This window comes from Callithrix jacchus, chromosome 2 (assembly GCF_049354715.1).
Source record: "Callithrix jacchus isolate 240 chromosome 2, calJac240_pri, whole genome shotgun sequence".
NCBI lineage: Eukaryota > Metazoa > Chordata > Mammalia > Primates > Cebidae > Callithrix > Callithrix jacchus.
Genome location: NC_133503.1, coordinates 40,774,946 through 40,790,828, shown reverse-complemented (window position 1 = coordinate 40,790,828; position 15,883 = coordinate 40,774,946). Strand labels below are relative to the sequence as shown.

The window sequence follows — 15,883 nt, the reverse complement described above, 5'->3', positions numbered from 1 at the left end:
AATGGAAATAATATTACTTATGTGTAATATTTATATAATATAGAGAATATTTATAATATAAATAATATATAATTATAATATATAACATAATATAATATATATTAATATAATATAGGCTAGGCACAGTGGCTCATGCCTGTAATCCCAGCACTTGGGGAGGCCAAGGTGGGCAGATCACCTAAAGTCAGGAGTTCGAGACCAGCCTGGCCAACATGGTGAAACCCTGTCTGTATTAAAAATACAAAAATTAGCCAGGCATGGTGGTGGGCACCAGTTACTTGGGAGGTTGAGGCAGGAGAATGGCTCGAACATGGGGGACAGAGGCTGCAGTGAGCCGAGATCACACCACTGCACTCTAGCCTGGGTGACAGAGTGAGATTCTGCCTCAAAAATTAAAAAGAAAAGTCCGGGCACGGTGGCTCACGCCTATAATCTCAGCACTTTGGGAGGCCGAGACGGGTGGATCACGAGGTCAAGAGATCGAGACCATCCTGGTCAACATGGTGAAACCCCGTCTCTACTAAAAATACAAAAAATTAGCTGGGCATGGTGGCGCGTGCCTGTAATCCCAGCTACTCAGGAGGCTGAGGCAGGAGAATTGCCTGAACCCAGGAGGCGGAGGTTACGGTGAGCAGAGATCGCGCCATTGCACTTTAGCCTGGGTAACAAGAGTGAAACTATGCCTCAAAAAAAAAAAAAAGATAATATAATATACAACTTATATTAACAATATTAACATGTAATAATAATTTATATAATATTAGTTATAACATATGTTAATAATATATGACAATATATATTATATAATATATAAAATACATACTATATAAGATAATATACAATATATAACATCTTATATATGATTATCTTATATAATTATATATAATATACAACATATAACATTATAATAATACATAATATTATATTACAGTAATAGTACTTATTTTATAGAGGTGTTGGTGGGAATTACATGAGCTAATACAGGAAAAGTCCTTAGCCCTGAACCTGCCACAGACACACACACACACACACACACACACACACACACGGTAAGTGGTGTGTAACTAACTACAAGATCCAAGGAGGTATTAAACTGTACCTTACAAATAAGAATAAGGAAGGTGATTGAGTTAAGTGGCTCATCAACATTGACATACCTACTAGTTTACACATCTCAACCTAAATTTGAATCTTGGCCTCCAGAATTATAGGTCCTCCAGAAGACCTGTGTCCATGAGAATTCTACATGGTTGAGCAATTACTTCATTAAAAAATTATCACCTTCATCTAAAATCATTTAATAAGGCCCTACTTACCTCCTTACATATGCCCTAGTGCTAGCCACTGTACAGATTGAAACAGATGAAATTCCTTCCTTCCATTCATCCAGAGTCTAGTCACCTTTATTTTTTAAACTGTTATTATCATTCGAATGATTTGGGTAATTTCATCATATACTACATCCTTTCCAATGCATGCAACCTCACCATAATATAGAAAATTAATGCTTCAGTAACAATAATTTATATAGAAAATTTTCCTGAAAATAACATGTAGACTATTTTCCTGAGCTTTTGTATTCAAACAAAGACGAAAGAGAAAAAAACTAAGCTGCTATTCTTTTTTTTTTTTTTTTTTGAGACGGGGTTTCACTCTTGTTACCCAGGCTGGAGTGCAATGGTGTGATCTCGGCTCACCGCAACCTCCGCCTCCTGGGTTCAAGCAATTCTCCTGCCTCAGCCTCCCAAGTAGCTGGGACTACAGGCTGCGCCACCATGCCCAGCTAAGTTTTGTATTTTTAGTAGAGACGGGGGTTTCACCATGTTGACCAGGATGGTCTCGATCTCTTGCCCTCGTGATCCACACGCCTCGGCCTCCCAAAGTACTGGGATTACAGGCGTGAGCCACCGTGCCCGGCCAAAGCTGCTATTCTTTATCTATTCTTGTTTCAATTACTTTTTCTATGACAAAATTAAGTTGTCTTATTGACACTGCAATTCAGAATTCCAAGTTCTAGTCCTATCAAAACTTGGCAAATCAGAGTTTGCAGTTATTTTGTGCTTTGTAATAAATTTGATTTGCTATCTGTTTTGCTCAATTTAAATATTTCTGCATCGGTAGTTACAGAACCATTTCCTTCACTGCTTTTTTAAAAAATCTTATTTTTAATTGACACACAATAATTATACATATTTATAGATACAGTGTGATATATTGATACATGTAAACAATGTGTAATGATCAAATCAGGGTAATTAGTATATTCATCACCTCAAATGTGTCATTTCTTTGTATTGGGAACATTCAAAATCATCTCTTCTGGCTATTTGAAAATAGATGGTAATTGTTAATTGTAATTATCTTACAGTGGTATAGAACACTAGGACTTATTCTTTCCATCTAGCTGTACTCTTTTTTTTTTGAGATGGGGATTCGCTCTGTCACCCAGGCTAGAGTGCAGTCGCACGATCTCGGCTCACTGTGACCTCCACCTCCCAGGTTCAAGCGATTCTTCTGCCTCAGCCTCCTGAGTAGCTGGGATTACCGGTGTGTCCACCACTGTGCCCAGCTAATTTTTGTATTTTTAGTAGAGAAAGAGTTTCACCATGTTGGCCAGGTTGGTCTCAAACTCTTGACCTCAAGTGATTCACCCGCCTCGGCCTCCAAAAGTGCTGGAATTACAGGCATGAGCCACCACACCCAGCCTAGCTGTAATTTTTAATCCGTTAACCAATCTCTCTCTATTCCCTTTACCCAATACATTTCCCAGCTTCTAAGAACCACTCTTCTACTCTATAATTGCATGAAGTCAACTTTTTTAGCTCCCACATATGAATGAGAACATGTGGTATTTATATTTCTGTGCCTGGCTTATTTCACTTAACATAGTGTCCTCTAAGCTTATCCATGTTGCCGCAAATGACAGGCTTTCATTCTTTTTCTTTCTTTTTTTTTTTTTTTTGAGATGGAGTTTCGCTCTTGTTACCCAGGCTGGAGTGCAATGGCACGGTCTCAGCTCACCGCAACCTCTGCCTCCTGGGTTGAGGCAATTCTCCTGCCTCAGCCTCCTGAGTAGCTGGGATTACAGGCACGCACCACCATGCCCAGCTAATTTTTTGTATTTTTAGTAGAGACGGGGTTTCACCAAGTTGACCAGGATGGTCTCAATCTCTTGACCTCGTGATCCACCTGCCTCGGCCTCCCAAAGTGCTGGGATTACAGGCTTGAGCCACCAAGCCCGGCTCTTTACTTTTTTTTTTAACAGGGAATCTCACTTTGTCGCCAGGCTAAAGTGCAGTGGCACAATCTCAGCTCACTGCAACCTCCACCTCCTGGGTTCAAGCGGTTCTCCTGCCTTCTTAGCCTCCTGAGTAGCTGGGACTACAGGCACATGCCACCACATCTAGATAATTTCTTTGTATTTTTAGTAGAGACAGGTTTCACCATTTGGCGAGGATGGTCTCGATCTCTTGACCTCATGATTTGCCTGCCTTGGCCTCCCAAAGTGCTGGGATTACAGGCATGAGCCACCATGCCTGGCCCTCATTCTTTTTTTTTTTTTTTTTTAAATTGGCTGAGTAGTTTATTCCATTGTTTATTTATACCACATTTTGTTTATCCATTCATTGCTTGATAGACACTTAGATTGATTCCATATCTTAGCTATTACCAACAGTGCTGCAATAAACATAAGAGTACAGATATCTTTTTGACATACTGATTTCCTTTCCTTTGGATTAATACTCCAGTGAGATTGCTGGATCATATGGTAATTCTATTTGTAGTTTTTTTGAGGAACCTCCATACCATTCTCTATGATGGCTATATCAGTTTACATTCCTGCCAATTGTGTATAAGAATTCCCTTTTCGGCCGGGCGCGGTGGCTCAAGCCTGTAATTCCAGCACTTTGGGAGGCCGAGACGGGTGGATCACGAGGTCAAGAGATCAAGACCATCCTGGTCAACATGGTGAAACCCCGTTTCTACTAAAAATACAAAAAAATTAGCTGGGCATGGTGGCGTGTGCCTGTAATCCCAGCTACTTAGGAGGCTGAGAGAGGAGAATTGCCTGAACCCAGGAGGCAGAGGTTGCGGTGAGCTGAGACCATGCCATTGCACTCCAGCCTGGGTAACAAGAGCGAAACTCCGTCTCAAAAAAAAAAAAAGAATTCCCTTTTCTACTCATCCTCACCAGCATTTATTGTTTTTTATCTTTTTGATAATAGTCATTTGAACTGGACAAGAAGATATTTCATTGTGGGTTGTTTTTTTTTTTCAATTTATTAAAGATGGGGTTTCACCATGGTGGCCAGGCTAGTCTTGAACTCCAGATCTCAGGTGATCCACCCACCTCGGCCTCCCAAAGTGCTAGGATTATTGGTGTGAGCCACCATGCCCGGCCCCATTGTGGTTTTATTTTTTTGAAATGGAGTCTCTCTGTCTCGCCCAGGCTGGAGTACAGTGGTGTGATCTTGGCTCACTGCAACCTCTGCTTTCCAGATTCAAGCAATTCTCCCTGCCTCAGCCTCCCAAGTAGCTAGGATTACAGGCGCCCACCATCATGCCTGGCTAATATTTATATTTTTAATAGTTTTAGTAGAGACCGAGTTTCACCATGTTGGTCAGGCTGGTCTTGAACTCCTGACACATTATCTACCCACCTCAGCTTCCCAAAGTGCTGGGATTATGGGAGTGAGCAACCATACCCAGCTTTCATTGTAGTTTTAATTTGCATTTCCCTCATAATTAGTGATATTAAGCATTTTTTCTTTTCTTTCCTTTTTTTTTTTTTTTTTGAGACAGAGTCTCTCTCTGTATCCAGGCTGGACTGCAGTGGTGTAATCTCAGCTCACTGCAACCTCCACCGCCTGGGTTCAAGCAATTCTCATGTCTCAGCCTTCCGAGTAGCTGGGATTACAGGTGCACACCACCATGCCCAGCTAATTTTTGCATTTTTAGTTGAGACAGGGTTTCTCCATGTTGGTCAAGCTGGTCTTGAACTCTGACCTCAGGTGATCTGCCCACCTTGGCCTCCCAAAGTGCTGGGATTACAGGCGTGATCTGCCATGCCTGGCCAGACATTTTTTCATATGCCTGTATAAAAAAAGACATTTGTATGTCTTCTTTTGAGAAAAGTGTATTCAGATTATGAGCCCATTTTAAATCAGATTATTTGGTTTGTTATTAAGTTCTTTGTATATTCTTGATGTTAACCTCTTGTCCGAATAATAGTTTGCAGATATTTTCTCCCATTCTGCAGATTACCTCTTTGCTCATGACTGCTTCCCTTGATGTGCAGAACCTTTTCAGTTTGATATGATCCCATTTGTCTCCTTTTGCTTTTGTTGCCTGTGCTTTGAGGTTTTACCCATAAAATCTTTGCCCAGATCTGAAGCATTTCCCCTGTTTTCTTCTAGTAGTTTCATAATTTCAGGTCTTACATTTAAGTTTATAATCCAGTTTGAATCTATTTTTGTATATGGTGAGAGACAGGTCTAGTTTCATTTTTCATTCATATTTCCATCTTTCATCTGCATATGGATATCCAATTTTCCCAATACCACCTTTGAATCTTTCCCAAGCCCTTTGAAACAGCAATTATTTTTTTCTTATTTAAACTTGTGCTTCCTCCTCCAATCTAGTTAAGAGAAGGAAACTTTCTGGGGATACGAGGTTTAAACTGATGGGCCATTAACAGCATAACAAAGCAAAAGGAATTTTCCAGGTCACCAGCCAACAACTTTAGAGTAGTATTTAAAATTCACTTGCTTAGTGGGGAGGGAAAACACTTGTTCAGGGGAGGGTGAGGGAAGGATTTCTCCCAGCTGACGGGGAACTGGAGAATGGCCTCTTTTTGGCCAGTAAACATCATAACATAGGGCTTGATTTGTGTGTGGATTTTTTATCCTTGTAGATACAGATTACAGTGCAGATTTTGGAAGGAAAATGTCTGTCTGTTGAAACCATAAATAAAAAGTTTCTTTGGCCTCAGATTTAGGGAACACCTGGATCCCTGCTCTGGCTTCAACCATGATTTGCTAGAATATAACATACCCATAAATTTATTCTGAGCCCACTGAACACACACACACACACACACTCACACTCATACAGATACTGCTTTATTCCAGCTGTGACAACATTTAGCAGAAGAGGAACATTGGCCATATTGTGTTTCCCCCACCTCATTTTGCGTTTTTTTTTTTTTCGAGACAGAGTCTCACTCGTGTTGCCCAGGATGGAGTACAATGGTACAATCTTGGCTCACCGCAACCTCCACCTCCCGGGTTCAAGTGATTCTCCTGCCTAAGCCTCCCGAGTAGCTGGGATTACAGGCATGCACCACCATGCCTGGACAATTTTTGTATTTTTAGTAGAGACAGAGTTTCTCCATGTTGGACAGGTTGGTCTCAAACTCTCAACCACAGGTGATCCACCCGCCTTGGCCTCCCAAAGTAGTGGATTACAGGCATGAGCCAGTGCACCTGGCCTCATTTTGCATTTCTAAAATATATTTGCTAGGAGTTTGGAAGGTCCTGGGAAAAGCAACTTTAGTAATTAAGTGGTAAGCAGAGCTGCTGTAGTAGAAATGTTCTAGGGATCACCTTTGTGCTGAAGGAAGAATAACCAATAGAGTCTTGCTGAAATTCAGTAGCTGAGCCTTATCACCTTCCTACATGTCATACCCCCACCACCCCTCGTGTATTACTCCAGGAACTTCCATAAACCTATGACTACTTACATAGACCTTAAAATTCTCGGCTGGACATGGTGGCTAATACCTGTAATCCCAGCACTTTGGGAGGCCAAGGAGGGCAGATCACAAGGTTAAGAGTTCAAGACCAGCCTGGCCAGAAAAGTGAAATCCCATCTCTACTAAAAAATACAAAAAAAAATTAGCTGGGCACGGTGGTGTGTGCCTGTAGTACTTGGGAAGCTGAAGCAAGAGAATCACTTGAACCCAGGAGGTGGAGGGTTCAAGTGATTGCAGTAAGCTGAGATCACATGACCACTTCAGCTTGGACAACAGAGTGGACTTCATCTCAAAAAAAAAAAAATTCCTATAACCTCATGATCCCAGGATTTTCTGGGGTCCCTGCCAAATTGCAGAAGGCTTTTTAAGTAGTAGTTATACACATTTTAAGGTTTTTCTAGTATAGTGACTTGTAGACTTTTTAAAAAGCAGCAGAATCTGCTGGGTGCTGTGGCTCACGCCTGTAATACCAGCACTTTGGGAGGCTAAGGTGAGCGGCTCACTTGAGGTCAGGAGTTCAAGACCAGCCTGGCCAACACGGCAAAACCCTGTCTCTACTAAAAATACAAAAATTAGCTGGGCGTGATGGCAGATGGCTGTAATCCCAGCTACTCGGGAGGCTAAGCCAGGAGAATTGCTTGAACCCAGGAGGGGGAGGTTGCAGTAAGCAAAGATCATACTATTGCATTCTATCCTGGGTGAAAGAGCAATACTCTGTCTCAAAAAAGAAAGAAAGAAAGAAAGGAGCAGAACCCTTTTAAAGGAATGCAAAATATGAAAACTAGAATAAAACTATTTAATTTGTTTAATTTAATATTGTTTCTGGTTGAAGCCAATCACAATGTAGCTCTAAAGGGGTCCTAGGACTCAAAGTTGAAAAGCAAATCACAATTTTAGAATATTATTCTATCACGACTTTAATTTTGGCATTTAATGGAGTTCAAACTCCTTACTGTGCTTAGGCAACACTGTGATCCAGCCCCTGCCTAGCTGAGCTCATGCAGTTATTCTCAAGTTGTTTACTCCTTGGTTTTTTTTTTTTTTTTTGAGATGGAGTTTCGCTATTGTTACCCAGACTGGAGTGCAATGGCGTGATCTCGGCTCACCGCAACTTCCACCTCCTGGGTTCAAGCAATTCTCCTGCCTTAGCCTCCCGAGTAGCTGGGACTACAGGCGTGCACCACCATGCCCAGCTAATTTTTGTATTTGTAGTAGAGACAGGGTTTCACTATGTTGACCAGGATGGTCTCGATCTCTTGACCTCATGATCCACCCACCTCGGCCTCCCAAAGTGCTGGGATTATAGGCGTGAGCCACTGCGCCCGGACTACTCCTTGGTTTTGTTGGTACAGATCTTCTACTAGCTTCCTGGAAGGAGATACACAGGAAGTAAATCTCGGTTCACTGTAACCTCCTCCCCCAGGGTTCAAGCAATTCTCCTGCCTCAGCATCCCAAGTAGCTGGGATTATAGGCATGCACCACCACGCCTGGCTAATTCTTGTATTTTTAGTAGAGATAGGGGTTTTACCATGTTGGCCAGGCTGGTCTCAAACTCCTGAGCCACCCACCTTAGCCTCCCAAAGTGCTGAGATTACAGGCATAAACCACTGCACCCTGCCTGTTTTCATATTCTGATTGACAGTTTTGCTAGGTATAAGATTCTAGATTTTTTTTAGCTTCATTTTCTTTGTTGTTGCTACATTAATAAATGTACATATTTTCAGAGTACATGTGATAATTTCATATATTCATATAATCGGATCAGGGTAATTGGGATATCCATCATCTTAAATACTGATATTTTCTTTATGCTTAGAACATTTGATTATTCTCTTCTAGCTATTTTGAAATGTACAATTGGGGCTGGGCATGGTGGCTCATGCCTGTAATCCCAGCACTTTGGGAGGCTGAGGAGGGCAGATCATGAGGTCAGGGGTTAGAGACCAGCCCGGCCAACATGATGAAACCCCGTCTCTACTAAAAAAAAAAAAAACAAAAATTAGCTGGGTGTGGTGGCACGCACCTGTAATCCCAGCTACCTGGGAGGCTGAGGCAGGAGAATTGCTGAACCCAGGAGGCAGAGGTTGCAGTGAGCCGAGACTGTGCCACTGCACTCCAGCCTGGGTGACATAGTAAGACTCTATCTCAAAAAAAGAAAAAGAAGAAATGTACAATTGGTTGATGTTAGCTATAGTCATCCTACTCATCTATTAAACACCAGGTCTTATTTCTTCTAAGCATACAATTGTACCCATTAACCAACCACTCTTTATTTCCCACTCACTTCTACCCTTCCCAGTCTCTAGATTATAAATTGTTCCTTGACACTACCACCTCTGCTCCCCATTAAACCTAGGCCTCTCCAATGCCCTGGTCTTTAAACTAGAAGGTTTTTTTTTTTGCAATTGAACACACATCCCCATCCTCACCTTTGCACCTGTGTAGCTAACACTTCATTATTCTTTTTCTTTCTTTCTTTCTTTTTTTTTTTTTTTTTGACATATTCTGCTTATGTATTTTTTTTCTTCCTTTCTTTCTTTTTTTTTTTTTTTTACACACTTCATTATTCTTATCAGGGAAACTTCCCTTCCTGGCCATCTCTCCTTCCAAGGCTAGGTAGATATGCCTCCTAGGAGACTGCACAACACCTGGTCCTTATCCTCTTTTGTCAGTTCATTACCACCTGTTAACTTGTCTGTGTCCTCCACTCAGTTGTGAGCACTGACAACTGAAAATTCACAGCCTTAGTGCCATTCAATGAATATTTATAGAACAATAGATGAATGGTCATAATAATATTTTTATTAAAGGATATCATCTATAATAAAATGTTTGACAAATACCCTTACCAGTTGGTGCATGCTCCAGACTTTAGGGTAGAGAATAGGATTGCTTTAGAGGGGAAAATGTCACTTTGATATTAGGAGCACAGAAAGAATTCTTATAAATTCTTGTTCTTGTCTTTACCATCTTGGGAAGAAGGGAGGTTTGGAATGAAAATTGATTCATCATCTCTTCCCATTCTACCCCACCTCCAACAGCCAGAACTCTCTCCCAATTCCCTATACCAGACGCAGGCATTCTCCTTTGGACACCTGGATTGGAGGCCCTGGGATTATTTGGCCCTGACCCTCTCCTTGAGAATCTGTATCTTTCCAATCACCAAGCCCTGTTGCCTCCTCTCCTCTTACAGCAGCTTTTCACGCTGACCCTCCTCTTGCTGGTTCCCCCTTCAGGGACCGAATCACCCCATACCTGGAATTTCACTTGGCTTCCTCCTTCAGTCCAAGTCACCTTGACACCTCTATCACATTAATCTCTTGAAAGCAATACTTTTCTTTTTTTTTTTTTTTTGAGACGGAGTTTCGCTCTTGTTACCCAGGCTGGAGTGCAATGGCGCGATCTCGGCTCACCACAACCTCCGCCTCCTGGGTTCAGGCAATTCTCCTGCCTCAGCCTCCTGAGTAGCTGGGATTACAGGCACGTGCCACCATGCCCAGCTAATTTTTTGTATTTTTAGTAGAGATGGGGTTTCACCATGTAGACCAGGATGGTCTCGATCTCTTGACTTTGTGATCCACCTGCCTCGGCGTCCCAAAGTGCTGGGATTACAGGCGTGAGCCACCGCGCCCAGCCTAAAGCAACACTTTTCATATTATTTCTTCACTGCTCCAAACACCTTCCAAAGCTCCTAATTTCCTTTCACACTAAATCACAACTCCTCAGCCAGTCTTTAGCCTTCAGAATTACTTCTAATACTTTGTTTGTCCCCCCTACATATAACAGCTTGCTTACTGCATATGCACAGCTCAGTCTGATTTGATAAGATGCTTCAATGTCACAGAACCAACAGACCACACTTACGCACACCTTGTGCATTCTCTTCTCTAGAATGTTCTCCCCACCCCTCTCTTAATCCAGTCTATCCTTCCACACCTGGTTTAAATCTTTCCTCCTCCAGGAGACCTTCATTGACAGCTTTAGACCTTGCTGATCTCCCCAACTTACTTTTTTTTTTTTCCAGAGAGATGGAGTGTCACCAAGTTGCCCAGGCTGGAGTGCAGTGGCTTTTCACAGGTGCACTCACAGCACACTGTAGCCTCAAACTCCTGACCTCAGCCATCCTCACACCTTCAGCAGATCTCCCCAACTTTAAAATCCAAATGGTATCCACCATCTTTGCAGCCCAATTAAATCCATACAGGTACCTTATCCAAGACACTATCCACTCTATGCAGGTTAGTGTGGTCTTCCTGAAAGTAGCCTGGGAGCTCCTTGATGGTAAGGATGTCTACAAATTCAACACATACTAGCATTCAGCAGGTAGTAAGAAAACTGCCTCAAGTAATAGACATATCGCAGCCCTACCAATTATTGTGTTTTTAGGCAAGTAATTTAAATCCTCTGAGCCTGTGTCCCCCTCTGTAAATTGGGATAACAAAACTACCTTGTAGGGTTGTTTTGAAGATTAAATGAGATAATACTAAATAAAAGCAATTTGCACATTGCTTTGATACACAGTTAAGTACTCAATATATGTTAGCTATTATTTATTCATTTATTTATTTATAGATGGAGTTTCACTCTTGTTGCTCAGGATGGAGTGCAATGGTGCAATCTCAGTTCACTGCAACCACCACCCAAGTTCAAGCTGTTCTCCTGCCTCAGCCTCCAGAGTACCTGGGATTAACAGGCGTCTGCCACTATGCCCAGCTAAGTTTTTGTATTTTTAGTAGAAATAGGGTTTCACCATGTTGGCCAGACTGGTCTCGGACTCCTGACCTGAGGTGATCTGCCCACCTCGGCCTCCCAAAGTGCAGGGATTGCAGGCGTGAGCCACCGTGCCCAGCCTTAGATATTATAATAGACAATTCAATCCCTGTTCTTGGAGCTGAACTTTGGCCTTGATTTTGTTTTATTCTTTCTGTCACTGATCATCTTTGCAAATAGTGATTTCCCAACAGTCCCTGTGTCTGTGACCATCCTTGATTGGTCAAAGTATAGCTGTGCAAGCAGTGGCTAGGGGCAGTTTCCAACGTACAGGGTCATCTCTTCACTTCATCATTCCTCCTGTCCCCAGCACTTCTAGATGCTATGCTGAATTGTTTTGATACCTTTGGTTTGAAAGCCTTCTTAAGCCTTTCTTTCTTCTACTTTATTTTATTTTTTTTGAGATGGAGTTTCGCTCTTGTTACCCAGGCTGGAGTGCAATGGTGCGATCTCGGCTCACCGCAACCTCCGCCTCCTGGGTTCAGGCAATTCTCCTGCCTCAGCCTCCTGAGTAGCTGGGACTACAGGCACGCGCCACTATGCCCAGCTAATTTTTTGTATTTTTAGTAGAGACGGGGTTTCACCATGTTGACCAGGATGGTCTCGATCTCTTGACCTCGTGATCCACCCGCCTCGGCCTTCCAAAGTGCTGGGATTATAGGCGTGAGCCACCGTGCCCGGCCGTCTTCTACTTTATTATTATCATTGTATTATAAAAGCAATAGATGCTCATTATTTTTTAAAAATTTAAGAGTACAGAAGAGTGTAAAGCAAAGAGTAAACGTCTCACTCTCCAACCAAACCCCTATTCCTACTCTGGAACCAAGCCAGTTCAAGTTAGTGGTTTCTCTTGTGTATTTCCAGAAATCCCCCCTGGCTACAGAAGCATATACACACTTTTGCGTAAACACATGTGCACTGTTCTTCCGTGTCTTGCTTTATTCTCTTAATGATCAGTCGTGAACACCTTTCTATATCCACACCTTTTAGGTCCACCACACACTGCTTAATGACAACATAGCTTTCCTTTGTAGAGATCAGCCATCGTTGATTTCCTCCGTCCCCTACAGGTGGGCACTTAGGTTGCTACTACTAAAACATTATGATAAACATTCTTCTTCTTTTTTTTTTTTTTTTTTTTTGAGGGGTTTTTGCTTTGTTGCCCATGCTGGAGTGCAGCGGCACAATTGCAGCTCACTGCAACCTCCACCTGCTGGGTTCAAGTGATTCTCCTGCCTCAGCCTCTTGAGTAGCTGGGATTACAGACATGTACCACCATACCCAGCTAGTTTTTGTGTTTTTAGTAGAGACGGGGTTTCACCATGTTGGCGAGGCTGGTCTTAAACTCCTGACCTCATGATCTGCCCGCCTTGCCTTCCCAAAGTGCTAAAATTACAGGTGTGAGCTATGGCACCTGGCTGGTAAACATTCTTGTATACAGATCTCTGTGGACTCCTTCAGTCTTTAAATTATTTCACTGCCAAATTAGACCAGAATGACCAGAAGCAGTTCTTTTTTTTTTTTTTTTTTGAGATGGAGTTTCGCTCTTGTTACTCAGGCTGGAGTGCAATGGCGCAATCTCGGCTCACCGCAACCTCCGCCTCCTGGGTTCAGGCAATTCTCCTGCCTCAGCCTCCTGAGTAGCTGGGATTACAGGCACGCGCCACTGTGCCCAGCTAATTTTTTGTATTTTTAACAGAGATGGGGTTTCACCATGTTGACTAGAATGGTCTTGATCTGTTGACCTCGTGATCCACCCATCTCGGCCTCCCAAAGTGCTGGGATTACAGGCTTGAGCCACCGCGCCTGGCCAGAAGCAGTTCTTTAAATGTGGTTCAGCCTCCCGAGTTCTTCACCTATACACAGTGTTCAGTCCCTGGCCCACTGACTCACTGGTCAGCAGCACAGCCACCGACCTCCTCATCTCGAAATAGAAGAAAGGTCACTGGAAACTTCCTCATGCTCCCGCTCAATGGGTGTTCACGGAAGCCACGTTTCTCCCTTTCTCTGGAACCACAGGGGAAATCCTGGGCATTTGGGAATTGAATTTCAGAAACCGGTTGTGCTCTCAAGTACCCTTGAGGAAACCCCAGAGAAGGAAGGAAACGCATTTTTGGTTCCTGAGACACAATCCCAGGTGTTTTCAGTGGTGCTGGGAGGGGTGTGTGACAGCAAGGACAGTAGCTGACAGCAAGGACTTCAGGCAGTGGCTGGGAGGAAGGAGGTGAACACAGCCCTCTCATCAGCAGTGACGCGGCACTATCATCCCAGCCCACATCCGTCCCCAGTGCCTGTCCTTTCTCAGGCCAAGGACAGGATGGGCGGGCAGGAACTAGGGCTGCTTATCCCCAGCTCGTCCTGACTCATCCACAACTCAAAGCAGCCACTGGCTGTGCCCTGGGAGAAGCCTCAGGGGCCTGGGTTAAGATAGAGCTGGAAAAGGTACCCCTGGGCTGTGTGCAAGTGGCTTACTGATCACTCTGTGACCCAACGTGAGTTTCCGAACCATCCTAAGCTTCACTGAGCCCATTTCACCATTGGTATAAGAGCCATACCAACAGCCCCCGTCTTAGGCTGTCCTTGAGAGCAGGATGTACACCAAGTGCTTAGCACAGGACATGGCGTTACGTAAGCAGTCAATAAATATTTGATATTTGCTTCACTGATGTTTCCCTCTGGCCTAGCCTGGCATCCAACTTAGAGTAGGTGCTTAATTAGAATTTCTTTTTTTAATAAATGACTGAATGAACAACCTCTTTCTTTCTGGAGGGCAGACAGGAAAATTGTAAAATGCCCCCCCCCCACCGCAAGGCCTCTCTGACTTCATATGTCACCCCATTTTTTTTCTTTATGGTTGTGGCAGATTAGTGACGATGTGGTTTGGTTTGTTTTTCTCTCAGTTCTCTTCTTTGCCTCCCTCCTCCTCCTTCTCCCCCTTCTTTTTCCTCTCTTTCTCTGGCTTCCAAGGAGAAAAGATATTCTAGTCTCCCTGACTCATCTTCAAGACCCAGTTGCATAAGATGAATAAGTTCAGGGTTAGGATCCTAGAATGCAGCCTTCACCTCTAAGTTTTGTTTGCTTTTTGAGACAGAGTCTCACTCTGTCACCCAGGTTGGAGTGTAGCGGCGCTATCTCAGCTCACTGCAACCTCCGCCTCCTGGGTTCAAGTGATTCTCCTGTCTCAGCCTCCCGAGTACCTGGGATTACAGGTGCGTGCTACCACGCCCAGCTAATTTTTTTTTTTTTTGAGAGACAAGGTTTCACCATGTTGGTCAGGCTGGTCTCGAACTCCTGACCTCATGATCCACCCACCTTGGCCTCCAAAAGTGTTGGGACTACAGGCGTGAGCCACTTCGCCTGGCCTCATCTCAGAGTTTCTAAGGAGAAACCATGGAATGTTAGAAAAGTGAGAAAAAGAAGTGCATTGTATTCACTCAGTAAACCTCTACAGAGTATCTCCCACTTTGGCCCCTCTGCGCTCCTCACCACGCTGGCCTGGCCTCCACCTCTGCTGAAATGGCTTCCTCATAGGTAATCTTCAGGGAGTGCCCACCGTTAAGCCCCTCTTTCCTCCATTGTCCCCCTCATGGCCTCTCTACAACACTGAACACTTGATGTCCCTCCCTAGCACCTTTCTCCGCCTTAGCTTCTCTGGACTCCCCTTTTCTGTGATCCTCCCCACTCTCCTGTCAGTCTCTGCTTCTTGTGTCCTGTTACAGCTGAACTGCATTCCCCCCAAATTCATATGTTGAAGTTCTAGCCTCCCCACCTCAGAATAGGACTATATTTGGAGGCAGATCCTTAAAGAGATAATTATGTTAAAATGAGGTCACCAGGGTGAGCCCTAACCCAATATGACTAGTGTTCTACTAGTAACAAGAGGAAATTAGGACACAGAGCAAGGGGAGCCCATGTGACGACACAGGAGAAGGCAGCCATCTCCCAAGCCAAGATGCAGTCTCAGAAGACACCAACCCTGTCAACACCAACCCTGTCAACACCTGGATCTCTGACTTCTCGCCTCCAGAATTGTGAGAAAATACAAGGTGCTGGGATTACAGGCATGAGCCACCGCACCCAGCCTACGATTAACTTTTAAATATCTAGGGGATCCACTAAAAGAATAGATGGAAAGACTGTAACTTCCTAGGCAATCAGTGGGAAAAAAAGAGATGATTAAAAAAAAAAAAGCCCAGCCGGACGCGGTGGCTCATGCCTATAATCCCAGCATTTTGGGAGGCCAAGGCGGGTGGATCACAAGGTCAAGAGATCGAGACCATCCTGGTCAACATGGTGAAACTCCGTCTCTACTAAAAATACAAAAATTAGCTGGGCATGGTGGTGCGCGCCTGTAGTCC

At 43.6% G+C, this 15,883-nt stretch overlaps 1 protein-coding gene across 1 annotated transcript in view; it reads right to left on the bottom strand.

The window, feature by feature from the left end:
• ARHGAP26 (Rho GTPase activating protein 26) overlaps window positions 1–15,883 on the bottom strand; it is a 914,282-nt gene that overhangs the window by 887,063 nt on the left and 11,336 nt on the right. The window lies entirely within an intron of this gene.